Raw genomic sequence first — 16,550 nt, forward strand, 5'->3', positions numbered from 1 at the left:
GTCCTAGCTGACCACTAGAGTAATTAATTTCTTCATATCTACAATCATGTGTCATGAGCATTCATTATCCTGGAATCATATTCCCTCACTATGCCTTTTATGAGAGCACCCCATTAAAATCAATCAAAGGTTAGATTTGAGAATACAAGTGAGTGAATTACATGCATGATATGATGTGACGCACTTGACTTTTGCCTCCACACTAAATGTGTTCTATGTGTATGGTGTAAAAGCAGGTTGTATCCTAACAAACCATAAGAGTAAGAACTAACACCAAGGAAAATATTCACTAATCTATTTGGGGTGTTATGCCTCTTCTTAGGGGTTTATGATGCATGCAGTGATGTGGGATTACACCATTATGTTGGTGTAGGTGGTGGTCTACTATTTTGAAGTGCATGAACTTTTTCTTTCAAGAACATATTTGCACTTTCAAAGATTTTAACTTCATTTTTCAATGCATGTTTATTATTATCTAGTTCAGTTGTAAGTGTTTTTAATTCTTTATATGCTTCTTCTATCTCAATATGCTTAGATTTCAAGGACTCATGCGTTGTGGTTAAATCAAGATGCTTCTTGCTTCATGCATCAAATTTATCAAGTAAGGAAGCATGTTATTTATCTAAAATAGAATAATCAATCCTAAGAATATCTTAATCTCTTTGTTACTCAAAAAACTTAACATTCAAGCCAGCATGCATTTTCATTAGCTATCTATATGCATCATGAATTTTCTCAAAAAATTTAAATAATTCATCATATGAAAGCTCACATACCTCATTTTGATCAGAATAATCAAGACTATCATTTTTTATAAGGCATAAACTTGTTACCTACTCATTTGCTTTAAATTATGATGAGTCTGAAGTGAAGTTGGCTCAAATTGCCTTCTATATCATATGTTTCCCCTTTTCGACATTTATCTTCTCTTCACCCATTTCCTTGATTGGGTAAGATTATAGGTTGGGGAAATATGACATTAAGGGACCTAGTTCCTGCATTCAAAATGAATAACATCAGAGGAAACACTTATATTTTTAATAGTTTTACCTTTATTTGAGTGTTGTTGATTTCATTACTTTATTTTCGGAAAGCTCTTGAAATAACAGGTCATCAATGTTATATCACCGTCTTCATTAACTACATAGCTGTCTCTTTCTAAATCATTATCTTTTAATGCCATAGTTTTCTCTTTCTTTTTGTCACATGCATCCAAAAGTGTTTGACTCACTTTTCTCATAGGTAATGAATGAGCCAAGTAGGTTATCAATTGAATGAACATTTAAATCCTTATATTTGCATATTACATTGACTTTGGTATTATAAATACTAGGTAGACAACAAATAATTTTGTTAACTTTCTCATAGTTTGAGTTTTCTACCTAAAGCATGTAAAGATGTCACAATCTGAGTATACCTAGTGCACACGTCTGAGATAGTTTCATTTGATTTCATGCAAAAAAGTTTATAAACATGCAATAAAATATTCAATCTAGATTATTTGACTTCACTAGTACCATTATATGTAATACATGTCTATCCCATATGTCCTTTCTAATGACACATGTAAAAACTCTCCGATAATCTTTAAACATAGTGCATAGAAAAAATATTTTAAGCAGTCAGCATTCAGTTGAGCTAAGTATGTATACTCATTACTCAATTCATTGAAAGGTGTTTCTACTTTAAATCCATTAACAAATCTAAAAGGTGCATAGCATCCCTCTTGATTCATATGCCACATACAAAAATTAATAGATTGCAAGAAATTAGACATGTAAATTTCAAGGAAATCAAATGGAATATTATCAAATAGCTGTAGACGAGTAATAGAATAACCCTCTACGGTATTCTAATTTCCAAAATGTTTCATTTAATCTTTTTTTCATATATTTTAAATCATAATTCTAAGACTTACTCTGATACCAATTTAACGTTAGAGGGTGTTAAGCCTTATTGAACTACCCCTATACATACCAATAGAGGGCCTAAATTGGTTATTTAAAAATTCTTTAACATAATGAATAAACTTTTTGAAATTTTTAATAACTTAAACTAACAATTTGCTCATATGATGTAGAAGCTAATAAGCTTCAGAACAATTACAATGATCATGATAATAATTAATCAAATCAATCTAATTTAAATCATAACTTTTAACATGTGAATTTTAAGAAAATAAATTATAGAAAAGTAAAATAAAGAAAATAAAATTAGAATGAGCACTCCAAAATTTTATAATGATTTGGTCAAACAAACACCTTCATCCACTCCCCAGAGTCCTCCACTTCATGTATTACACTAACACTTAGTGTCTCTCTTTTAGCTCCTCAACAAGGCAGAGAAGCCCTTATAAGAATCACTTCCACAAACCTAGTGCAGCAGAGAACCAGAACCTTTTTCTCCCTCCTATTGAGATAGAGAACCTTAAAAGCTCTTTTCACCATCATGGTGAAGTCAGCAAACTTGGAATCCTTTTCACCCTCCAAGTAAAGGTAGAGTACCTTTGAAGCTACCATCACCTTCCTAGTGAAGGTAGCAAACCTAAAAGCTTTTTTACCCTCCTGATGAAGGAAGAGTACCTTAGAATACCTTTTCACCCACTTGATAAATGAAGAGAATCTTGACCTTTGACCTTCAAACTTTTACCATTCTTACCTTTATTTTATTGCTGATGACATTTTTTCTTTTTCTTCAAAAAGCTTTTGAATTGTCTAATCATCTGGGCTATGTCATCTTCATCTTATTTGGAAGACTAGCTGTCAGAATCATTAGCCTTTAAGGATATAATTCTCTCTTTTCTCCTTTCACATATATCAAGCTACATATGACTCACTCCTTGCTCATAGGTAATGAGTGCCCAATTAAGTTATCATTGGAATAAACATTCAGATTTTTAGATTAAATAATGGCAGTTATTTGTTTCTCATAGGACGAAAGGTAAACAACAAAGAATTTTGTTTAATTTTTAATAATTTGTAAGCTCTCTTCCAAAGGTATGCAAGGAAGTAACAATCTGAGTAAACATAGTATATATTTCTGAAATAGATTCACTAGGTTTCATGCAAAATATTTCATAATCGTGAAGCGGGATGTTCAGCCTCTATTATTTTACTTCCTTTGTTCATTTATATGTAATGCAGAGTTTGACCCAAATCTCTTTACCAGTTGAACAAGTACAAAAATGTATATAATCCTCATATTTTAAAACACAAAAAAACAATAGTTCAAACAATTGGCATTTAGTCGGGTTAAATCTCTATTATCACTAGTCCATTCAGAAAAAGGTATTTCTATTTTAACACCATTTAATAAATGTGAATGTGCAGAGTAACCATCCTGTACTAGCACCCATATGCGATAATCAATTGATTGTAAAAAGTTAGACATGTGAGTTTTCCAAAAATCAAAATGAATACAATAAAAAAGAGGTGGTTTAGTGATTGAGTATCCTTCCATAGTATTATGATTATATAAGTTATTCATAGATTTTTTTTATTTTTAGTTTTTTAAAAATTAATTTATGAATCCTGCTCTGATACTACTTAAAAGTTTGTGAGGGTCTTAAACCTTTATGAACTAGCTCGAGGCTAACCAAGAATGGGGGTGAATTGGTTATTTAGAAAATTTCTTAATTGAAAAAGGATATCTTTTGAAATCTTTTTAAATACTTTAAATTAAACAATATATACGAAAGCATCAATAATTTCACAAAAAGAAAATTTTAAAATTTTGACCACAGAACAAATCACATAATAATGTAGAAATTAAAAGAGGAAAAGTAAATAGAATGAACACACCAAATTTTTAGTGGTTCATTCAACTTGACCTACATCCACTTCCTAGAAACCTCCTTTCCAGGTATTACACTAAAAGTAGTCTCTCCTTTGGCCCCCACTGTAAGGTGGAGAAGCCCTTACAAAATCTTTCTATCGACCCAATGAGGTAGAGTACCTTGAATCCTTTTACTTCCTCTTGGAGTATTCAGAGAACCTAGAAATCTATTTACACCCTCTTAGAGTAGGCAAAGAATCTTGGAATCCTTTTTCTCGCTCCTAGGGAAGGTAGAGAGCCTAGCTCTGATGTTGATGAAGACCTCCCCTAGACCCACCAAGGAATCAGAAAAGCAACTTGAAGATGTTGGTGGAAACCTTACTTCAAGTAACCTTTATGAATCCCTCATAACTCCCCACACAAGGATCTCTTTCTCCTAAGCGCTCTCTCTTCCTTCTCTAAGATCTCTTTAAGATCAACTCCATAGCAAAATATTTCTCATAAGAGTATTAGAAATTCTTAAATAGTTGGCTTCAAAAAACCCTAAATTTTAAGAGATTCATCTTCTGTTCATACAGTACGATCAGTTTAACTCAGACTCGGTCAATAAGATAGTTCAGTTGAGCTGTTCAACTTTTATAAGACATCTTAATGTATGATCAAAACATTGTACAGTATAATCTATAAAAGTTCATTCTGTTCATTTGGGATGATCCTTTGGATGGTCAACTTTATACACAGGTGATCGTCCAATAGTGTGGATATCGTATGGTATGATCAGCACAAAAATTATGGATTTTATTTGGTAAAATCTCAAGGATGACCAATTTTGTACACGGGTAATTGTATAATATGAATTATATCATACAATATGATTAATCATAATAATTATCCATGATTTGATTACCTGATATCACAGGATTAATAAAGAAAGATTTTAATTATGGTGTATAGTACGAATTAAACCTTATTGTACGATCAGAACATAATTAGTATCTTTCTTAATCTTTAGCAGTTAGGGTTTTCATAGAGCATAACACTTCATTACGAAACCAAGATCGTATAGTATGAATTACTAAAAAAAGATAACTCTTAAAAACATTTTTATCTCTCTCTCTCTCTCTCTTTGTGTGTGTAAGGTTACTTTGTAATGATATCCACCTAATTATATGGTATGACACAAAAAAGGAGAAAATAAAATGAAAATTGGTTGTAATCCTAGTCTACCCAGTGTTGAGCTGATCATAATTGCAAGTGAATGGTTGACTGATTTTCTGAAATATTATTACACATAAAAAAAACTAAATATCACAAAAATAAGAGAAAGTGGTAACAGTTACAGTAATATCTGTTATCATTAAAATCATAGTGCTTGAGTTAAATTTCCAATAATATCCTCCTTTTTTATGATGGCAAATATTATTATTTTTGGATTTTCAAATGATTGTTTTCCTCTAAATCAATTATAAGGAAAAAAATAATTTTAAATAATATGCAAATAAAAAAAATAATAACTAATGCAATAAAATACCACTCCCCTTTTGACATCACAAAAAGAGGGAAAACAACAAGAAGAAAAAAAAAAGAAAAATAGAAATAAGAATTGTATAAAACAAATAGAATCAAAACGACAAACAACTTAAGGTATAGAAAGAACTAGTACATACATGAGAACTCTCATAGGTATTTTTCAAATAGTAATAAAATTACTTTACAAATAGAAAAGTCCAAATAAGATAAGTGCTGACTTTATTGCGACCAAAAGATTTAGATTCTAGAGTTTGCACACCATGCTTAACATCTTCATAGGCTAAAATCCTTTTATTAAACCAGCGTCTAATTCAAGAATTACAATTAGATAGGGAAATTTAAACTTTTTAGACTACAAGCATGAAATATATCAAATAGAATATTATTATAATAGTGATGAATGAAGAACTAGAATTTTTCTAAGTCAAGTTTTAAACATATTATGAAACACAGAGATCTTCTTAGATTTAAAGATTTAATAGAAAGATAAGCTAATTTAAGTTGGGCTCATTTTAAACCTCTTTTATCAGCTTTTGGTGTACACTACACACTTTTATTTTTGACACATTAAGTGCATCTTTTACTATTGGCATCATTGTGCCTCTTTTGACTTTTATTTTCCAAATTGCTTCCTTATAAAATATTTAAGAATCTCAGTTTTAAGATTATTTTCCAAAAATAATAGAAAAACAACTCATTCTCTTACAAAGGGAGAAATAATCTATAAGGCAAACCTGAGTTTTCTAATAGGAATAAAGAGCGTGATGTAGAAAAATAATAAATTTTATTTGTGAAATTGTAGAATATATCCATAATAACAAAACATGTAGTAGAGTGAATAAGTTTTCATTTCAACCATCTTAATTCCCATTCAATTTAGATGTCCAGTTCACACAAGGAATTATCCGTAAGAGGAAATAAAAAGGGATATGAAAAATTCATAAGATTTGTTTATCTTCCAAGTGTTAAAAATGCTAACAATTACTTAATAAACTTTTAATTCATAAAAGAAGTAAGTTTATTGCAAACATCAAAGAGCATTGTAGAGAGTTTATTCATATAGTACGATCCAAATTGTACAATATGAGTTGAATCATACATTATGCTCCAAGTCATAAAATAGAATCAATAGAAATACATTTTCTACAAATTTCTCATGTAAAAAGCACATAAAAGAGATCGAAGGGCATAAAACTAGCTAAAAAGAAAAAGAAATATCAGTTGAAAATAAAGAAATAAACACAAAGATTTTTTTTTTTTTTAAAGGATTACCACATAAGAGGTGCTGGAAAGAAAAATGTGATGCATACACAACACAACAAAACATTAAAGAAAATAAAGACAAAAAAAAAAGTACAACAGGAACAAACAAGCACAAAGGTCTATCCTGATCAGAAGGTGGCTATGGAGGTGGTTGGAAGAATTGGCTAAAGCTGTCATATTGCTATTGGATGGAGGTGAATTTTTTTTTTTGTTTATGTTTCCAAATTACTCCCTAAGCCAACTCATATCATTATCATGCTAGGTTTATTATTGTTCCCGGCGAGTCTCAAGTCTTTCAAATCACTGAATCAACTCCTCGTATTGGTAGTGGTGAGGAGGTGGTGTAGGATCAACTAAAGTGGTAGCTTCTAAAATAACTAGATTGACAAGAGGAGGGTGAATTGGATGAATAAAAACTTCTTTAATGAAAAGAAATATCTTTTTATAACTCTAAGTGGAAGCTTATTTCATTCACAATAAAAAGAGAGATGATCAATTTCAACCACGCAATTAATCATAATAAAAATTAATGTGAAAATAATAAGGAAAGAACACACCGATTTATAGTGGTTCGGTCAAACCATGACCTACGTCCACTCCCCGGAGACACCCTCCGAGTATTACACTAAACCTTTAGTGATTCTCCTTTAGCCCCCACAGCTAGGCTGAGAAGCCCTTACACAATCACTTCCACCTTCCCCGGTGCGATGGAAGAGCCGAGTCCTTTGACACCAACGAGATCTTCTTCTTCTCAAAACTTCCTTTAAGATAAACCTTGAATCCGTTGGTACTGAGGTGGAAGCTCGGCAGAGCAACCGTGTGAAATCGCCTTCACACTCCCTTGAAACCTCCTCCAAGGTTCTTCTCCCTCTCTCAAACTCCACCTTTTCCTCTCTCCCTTTCAAGTCCTCTCTTTAAATTTTCTCTAGAAAAATGAATATGCAATGGCTGCCAAAGATTATTATAAAGTCTTATGAGAGTGCTTAAATAGAGGGCTCAAAAAACTCTATGTGCAGAAATTGACCTATTAGTACTGTATGATGTCTAATTAGTACTGTGCGAGCATAATACATTATGATGTCGGGTACGATGTGCTGTAGGAACAGTTCAATAAATGAGCAGTTTGCCGATATTGTCTCTGTTGATCGTACATTACGATCCAGTTCGTACAGTATGATCAAAATATTAAAATTAAGCCGTTTTGATTGAATAATCACAGGATTAACTTATGAAATGTTTTAAACATTGTACAGTACAAATATGATCGTACAGTACGATTAGAACAACTTTTTAAATTCAAATCTTTGCCTAATTTAATGGACGACGAGCTTTTTAATTATAACAGATCATACAGTATGATGTGGTGATCGTACAGTACGATTAGTTATATTCAAAAATATTTTTTTAGGAAAAATAAAATATTTTAATTTATTTATGTTACACCATATCGTACAGTATGATACATATCATACAGTACAATGAACAAAAAAGTTAAAATATTTATAATCATTTTTTGCTCCCTCTATGTGTGTGCATGATCAACAAACTAACATACATCATTACAAGACTTGACTCAATAATTGAAAATTATAGACTCATTTAATATGACCAATTCTACACAATCTTAAGCCTTGAATTTTCAAAGAACGGTGCATGATGTACCTGAAATATTAGTCAACATAGAAAGAAATATGCACTGCAAACACTAGGAGAAATAAAAGATAAATAAATATTATTTGTTATCATCAAAATCATAAACTCAAAAGCTCGAGCTGTAATAATCTCCCACTTTTTGATGATGTCGAATAATATTGGTTTACTTTGCAATTTAAAAAAAATTTCTCCTAAACTCCGCTTCACTAAAAGAATTACATTAAAATTTGGGGAAAGCTTTTTTTATTTTTTATTTTTTAAAAAATAATAACAATAATTAAAATAAAATATAACCTACTATAATACTCTCTCCCCCGTTGACATTATCAAAAAGAAGAGATTAAATAACACATAAAATAACAACCTAATAGCAAAATAAAAACATACAATTATGATAAAAAAAGTTAAACATACAAAATAGATAAACAAACATACAAAACACATAAACAAAACACACAAACAAACCTTAACATTCTTATAGCTCATCGTCTTGCTCATGTTCTGATGATTCAGAAACTAGGTCTGCCCGGGAGACTTTTTACTTTTTATCTTTTCCCCATATTACAAACGGTTTGTTTTTACTCTTTTCTTTTGCATGAAGAGTTTTTAAGTTGGGGCATTCGCACTTCAAATGTCCGGGTTTCCTACACCTAAAGCAAATTATGTCAAAAGAAAACTTAAGATTTTTACAATTTTTACCTTTGCTCCGCTTTTGTTGTTGTTCATGCTTGTGCTTCAATAGACTTTCAAATTTATTTGTTATCAATAGTATATCCTTACTTTCATCATCTGCTAAGCCATATTCATCTGTGCGTTTGGTTTTTAGCACAATAGTCTTCTCATCACCAGTATCCAAAAATCTTTGACTCACACTTTGCTCGTAGGAAATGAGTGAGCCAATTAGATTATCTATAGAATAAGCATTCAAATATTTTGATTCACATATAGCCGTGACTTTGGCATCAAATTTATCAAGTAAAGAACGTAGAATTTTACTAACTTTTTCAAAGTTTGAAAGTTCTCTACCTAAATCATGCAATGACATCATAATTTGATTAAATATAGTAAACATGTCTAAGATAGTCTCATATGGTTTCATGCTGAAAAATTTATAATCATGCATTAGAATATTCAACTTAAATTGCTTGACTTCACTAGTACATTCGTATGTAATGCATAATCTATCCAAAATTTCTTTGCAAGTAGTAAATGTAGAGATTCTCATATAATCGTCAGAATTTAATGCACAGAAAAAACAATTCAAGCATTTAACATTTAATTGAGCATTAATTTGATCTATTCTACTCCATTCAATAAAAGGAATATTAAATTTTACTCCATCTATCATACATGATGGTACAGAATAGCCAGTTTGAATCATATGCCACATTCTATAATCAATTGATTGCAAAAAAGTTGACATGTGAATTTTCAAAAAATTAAAAAAAATATTTTCAAATAAAGGTTGTCATGTAATACAATAGCCTTCCGCAATGTTACGATTTCCAAAATATTCTATGATCAATTTTTTCAAGTTTTCTAAAACACTATTTTTGAAACCTATTATGATACAAAATGAAATAACTAGATTGACAAGAGGAGGGTGAATTGGATGATTAAAAACTTCTTTAATTAAAAGAAATATCTTTTTATAACTTTATGCGAAAGCAAAATTCATTCACAATAAAAAGATAGATGATCAATTTCACCCACGCAATTAATCATAATAAAATTTAATGCAGAAATAAAGTGCGGAAATAATAAGGAAAGAACACACCGATTTATAGTGGCTCGATCAAACCATGATCTACTCCACTCCCCGAAGACACCCTCATAGTATTACACTAAACATTTAGTGATTCTCCTTTAGCCCCCAAAGCTAGACAGAGAAGCACTTACACAATCACTTCCACCTTCCCCGGTGCGACGGAAGAGCCGGGTCCTTTAACACCAACGAGATCTTCTTCTTCCCAAAACTTCCTACAAGATGAACCTTGAATCCGATGGTACTGAGGTGAAAGCTTGCCGGAGCAACCATGTGAAATCTCCTTCAAACTCCCTTGAAACCCCCTTCTAGGTTCTTCTCCCTCTCTCAAACTCCACCCTTTTCTCTCTCCCTTTCAAGTCCTCTCTTCAAGTTTTCTCTAGAAAAATGAAGATACAATGGCTTCCGAAGACTCTTACAAAGCCTTATGAGAGTGCTTAAGTAGAGGGCTCAAAAAACCTGAAAAAACTCAATTCAACCGTCAAATATCGTACTATACGATCTTAAGATCGTCCAGTATGATGTGAAAAAATTGACATGTTAGTATTGTACGATGTCTAATTAGTATTGTATGAACATAGTACAGTATGATGTCTGGTACGATGTGCTGTAGGAACAGCTCAATAAATGAGCAGTTTGCTAATATTGTCTCTGTTGATCATATAGTATGATCCAGTTCGTACAGTACGATCAAAATATTAAAATTAAGCCATTTTGATTAAATAATTATAGGATTAAGTTAGGCAATGTTTTAAACATCATACAGTATGATTAGAACAACTTTTTCAAATTCAAATCTTTGCCTAATTTAATGGACGGCGAGCTTTCTAATTATAACAGATCGTACCGTATGATGTCGTGATCATAGAGTACGATTAGTTATATTAAAAAATAATTTTTTTAGGAAAAATAAAATATTTTAATTTATTTCTGTTACACTAGATCGTTTAATACGATACATATCGTACAGTGCGATGAACAGAAAAGTTAAAATATTTATAATTATTTTTTGCACCCTTTATGTGTGTGCATGATAAACAAACTAACATACACCATTACAAGACTTGACTCAATAAATGAAAATTACAGACTCATTTAATATGACCAATTCTACACATCTTGAGCTTTGAATCTTCAAAGAATGGTGCATGATGTATCTAAAATATTAGTCAAGATAGAAAGAAATATGCACTGCAAATACTAAGAGAAATAAAAGATTAATAAATATTATTTTCTATCATCAAAATCATAAACTCAGAAGCCCGAGTTGCAACAGCTTCTCCTTCTTCATTAAAGAGCTGGTCTTCTGGCTCCTAATCTATATGAAAGATCTTCCAAATGGAGGCATCCAGAAAGATTAATAAAGTGTGGTTAGGTTGAGCAAGATTTGTGATGTTATATTTTTTATTCATGTTATAACCAATAATATGTCCTAGAGCGAGGTTTTGCTTTTTCCTTGTGGTTGTGAGTCAAATAAAAGTGATATTTTGGATATAATCAAATATCATTTGAGCTTCATCCATTTAGGAGTTTGACATTATGAAGTATGTAAAAATTGATAGTAGGGGAGTCATATTTATCAATTTTCTAGATTTAGGGATGATAAATATTCTCAAACCATGCTGGATAACCCTAACATTTTAATTTAGAGTGTGTACCAAGGGTTGGTGGTAGTTCAAGGCAATACTTCAAAGTAATATGTTTACAGTACTCCAATCAAAGTTGGATCTGGAGGCCATGGCAAGGGGTCTTTTTTCTTGGGTGTTTAGCTTTAGATGAACTCCTATGTCCTCTTTGGGGATTTCCATGTTTTGAAAACATACATGGGAAATCATCATAGTAGCATCCCCACTAATCCTAAGGTTTGTTAAAACTTGAAAAGGATTTTAGAGTGGAAGGGATAAGCCAAAGTGAGAAGAAATTGAAGCATAGTGGAATTAAAAAGGTTCATTACTGGAAAGTTAAGGGCCTATTGATTGAGAAGTCTGGGAGGTGTGATCTTAGTTTCTTTGTATTTTTGGTAGGTGACTTCATCAGAAGCCATCAGAAAGTGGTCATCAGTAGTGTTGTGAGTGGAGGAATTATCCTAGGTTTGTCAACTGTGCATTCCACTACTGGTCATTCTAAAGGATGAGATTGCAATAAGGAAGGATTAGAAGGTTATGTAAAAACCTTGAAGGAATTAGGTTGTTTAAATAAATCTTCAGTAAATAGTATTGTATGATCGTTAGATCATACGGGACGACTGCATGCAATAATTTTAACAAGATGATCATTCAAAAAGATGTTTTTGACTGTATATTACGATCATACATCATTCAAGATGATTACATACATGTTGCAACCCATGGCCCCGAGTTTAAGATTTTTATAATGATAAATAATGTCGCCTGAACTATCTATTCATTGAATATCATTTGATTTCTACTATAGCCTGTGAGTACTAACATTTCAGGAGGATCACAAATTACTCAGAACAACAGGAAGATTCAAGACTGGTTAGATTAGGAGTGTAAGTCTAAAGCAATGTAATTTTATATTTATTTTATTTTTTTTTCTTTTCTTGAGTCTGGCCATAAACTGCATGTAAAAATTGAGCAACCATGCACACACACAGGGGGAGAGGGTTTTTTAAAGAAAAATGTAGATTTTCTATCTCTGTTGATCATACTGTACAACTGTATTTTATACTATACGATCAGATCTGATTAACATGATTTTCTGTGAACAAATCGTACCGTACGAAAACTATCATACTGTATGATGCGTTACAAATCCAAAACCCTAACCGCCAGATTAGTTTAAGTAAGTTTTATTAGCATTTCATTTTGTACGAACATGTTCGTACTGTACAATTTTATTTGAATACTTAAATTAACCCGTAATTAGCGGATTAAATCAAGGATTAATCTCTGATTGGTCATCGTACTGTCCGAACATATTCATACAATATGATTAACAAAGTCTAATTTTAATCGTCCTGGATGATCCCTTATTTTGGCCTCATCACATTGTATGAAGTAGATCGTACCATACGATGAACAAAGACGAGTTTTGATTGTCCTGTCTATCATCCTGTACGAATAGAGGAGTGGAGGTTCGTACGGTACGATTTAATATCATACTGTATGATTTATTTTAAACTGTTCGTAATCCTTCATACCAGGATAAAGACTGTTATACATATTATACTATACAATGTATGATCATACTGTACGATAGTAACGGCTACTTTGACTATTTCAGGGATCTTGGAGACTGTATAATTAGTAATCCTTTATAGAGATTCAAATAGGGGAATGTGACTAGAAAGGGAATCCTTGGGAGAGAGATCTTGAAAAGTTTTTAGGGTTTGAGAGATGAAGCAGAAGGTGAGCTTGGTGAGGGAGAAGAGGTGTGAGGGAGATCACACGGTAGCTCCGTTCTTACTGCATCTTGCTCCTCCTATGGCCCGGGAAGAACTTGTGGGAGGCTCTCTGTGAGGGAGACTCTTCTACATCCGTGACCTCGAAGGTACTCTGCTTTCTCTAGGAGGGAGAAAAATGAGAAGGTACTCTACCATCACTAGGAGGGTGAAAACAGCGCTTGGCACTCCGCCACACCGGGTTGGTGAAAGTGAGTTTCGTAAGGGCTTCTTCGCCTACCCGAGGAGGGCAAAAGGAGAGCTATAGTATGTAGTGAAATTCTTGGAGCGGAGGACTCTGGGGAGTGGACATAGGTCATGGTTTGACCGAACCACTATAAAATTCCGGTGTGCTTTTTCCATATCGCTTTTTATTTTTTAGCTTGCACTTTATTTTCATAATATTTTCTTGGTGAAAATTATGAAAGAAAAAAAAAAGGATTTCATTATTGCACGTTTGTGTTCCATTATTTTCCTTCGTAGTAGTTAAAGTTTTCATGTTAAAAATTAAAAAAACGTAAAAAAAAAAACTAGAACTCTTGCTTAGGTTTTTAATTATTACTATAAAGTTTTCACAATTCACCCCCCCCCCCTCTTGTCAATTTAGTAATTTCAATTGGTATCAGAGCCAGGTTTCAAAAATAGTGTTTTAAAAAACCTTAAAAAAATGATCATGTCGCATTTTGTTAATCGTAACACCGCGGAGGGTTATTCAATAACCCGTCCAACTCTTTTTGATAACATCCCGTTTGATTTCTGGAAAATTAGAATGCCTACTTTTTTGCAGTCTATTGATTACCGCATGTGGATGTTAGTCAATGATGGATATGTTGCACCTTTTAAAACTTTGAATGGTGCGAAAACTCAAGTCCCTTTTAATTAATGGAGTAATGAAGATAGGGATTTAGCCCAATTGAATGCTAAGTATTTAAATTGATTTTTTTATGCATTAAAGTCTTAGGATTATATGAGAGTTTTTACCTGTGCTACTGGTAAGGAGATTTGGGATAGACTGTGCATTACGTACGAAGGAACAAGTGAAGTAAAACAGTCTAGGCTTAAAATTTTGTTACATGATTATAAACTCTTCCGTATGAAACCTAGCGAAATAATATCTAACATGTATACTAGGTTCACCCAAATCGTGACATCCTTGCATGAATTAGGTAGAGAGATTTCAAATTTTGAGAAAGTTAATAATATTCTAAGATGCTTACCTAGTTCTTATGATGCTAAGATAACTGCTATCACCGAATCTAAAGACCTTAACGTTTATTCTATTGATAATCTCCTTGGGTCACTCATTGCATATGAGCAAGGAGTGAGTCAAAGACAAAGTGATGTAGGTGAAAAGAAGAAGGAGGGAACGGTGGCATTAAAAGCAAACAACTCAGAAAGTGACAGCTCTGCAGGGGAGGAAGAAGATGATATAGCACTGATGACCTGACAGTTCAAGAACTTCTTAAAGAGAAAACAAAGGCGTCATCAGAACATTTGGAATAAAGGTAAAAGCATGAAGTTTAATAAAGTTTCATTTGATACAATCTGTTTTGAGTGTAGGACAGGTCACCTTCGAGCTGATTGCCCCAACTTAAAGAGCCAACCTGCTAAGGAAAAGAGTGAGGACAAAGACAAGTATAAGAAAGGAAAAATGAAGATATAAAAAGCTTTTTGGGCTGACTCTGCCTTAGAATCGTTATAAGAAGAAGCAGAGGAGGAGGTAACAAATCTATGTCTAATGGCTAACGATAATCTTGATCAATCAGATCAAGATGAGGTATGTTAACTTTCATATGAAGACTTATTGCTCATATCTGAAAAAATTCATGACTCGTATAGGAAATTAAAAAAGATGCATGCTAGTCTTAATATTGAGTTTAGTAGTTTATAAACAGAGCATGCTAACTTAGTCAAAGAAAAATCTGATTTATATAGAGATCATATTCTACTTCTTGATGAGTATGATGCATTAAATAAGAAGCATATTGAACTAACTGAAATGCATGAAACCTTGAAAATCACTCATGTTGAACTAGAAGAAGCTTTTGATAAACTAGACAAACTTGCATTAGAAGTAGATCATAGTGAGCATTTATTAAAAATAGAAGTTCATGGATTAACATATCAAAACAACACTTTTAAAGAAAAATTCAAAGAATTAAAAAAGAAAATTCATCACTCACATTAGCCCAGTCTAATAAACCCCCAACACAGCATGCATTACATAACTTTAGGAAGAGGAATCACCACCCACATAGGTTAGTGAGTCCATTTCCTGGTGTTAGGTGCTTCTCTTGTGGCATACTAGGTTACATAGCCCATACTTACGCAATTCACCGTATGACACACTTAGTATGGAGACATAAAGTGCATCCATCACAGCATAGCATGCATACATCTTATTCATGCAAGCATAAGGAGGAACCCAAACTCACTTGGGTTCCCAAATATAACCCTTGAATGAAATTGTAGGGATGCTCTCACAAAAGACCTAGTGAGAGCATGTGGTACCTGGATAGTGGCTGCTCGTGACACTTGACTTGAGATATGAAGACGTTCATTCTACTTGAGACCAGAATTGGAGGCAAAGTAACATTGGGAGACAACACTACCAGCAAATTGATAGGCTCAAGTATTTTTGGTAATGCTAAGAATTTTTTAATTAAAAATTTCTTATTAGTTGATGGTTTGAAGCATAACTTACTTAGCATTAGTCAATTATGTGACAAAGGTTTTAATATTAAATTTTTTTTTGACAAATGCCTGATTAGTTTAAATGATAAACTAGTTTTAGAAGGAAAATGAATGAACAATATTTATATGTTAGACCTTGATTGCATTGATAGTTCAAATTCATTTTGTTTGAAAACAATAGTAGATGACTCATGGCTATGGCATAGGAGACTATGTCATGCTAGCATGAAAACACTTAGAAATATCACTCAGAAAAACCTAGTTAGAGGCGTACCTAAGTTATATTTCACTAAGGACCATTTATGTGATGCTTGCCAGCTAGGAAAATAAATCAAATCATCCTTTCATTCAATTAAAGATGTGATCACCTCTAGGCCATTAGAAATCCTTCACATAGACTTATTTGGACGAGTTAGCACAGCCAGCCTAGGTGGAACAATTATGGGTTTGTGATTTTAGATGACTTCA

The sequence above is a fragment of the Dendrobium catenatum genome, unplaced genomic scaffold (genome assembly GCF_001605985.2).
Source record: "Dendrobium catenatum unplaced genomic scaffold, ASM160598v2 fragScaff_scaffold_396, whole genome shotgun sequence".
Classification (NCBI taxonomy): Eukaryota; Viridiplantae; Streptophyta; class Magnoliopsida; order Asparagales; family Orchidaceae; genus Dendrobium; species Dendrobium catenatum.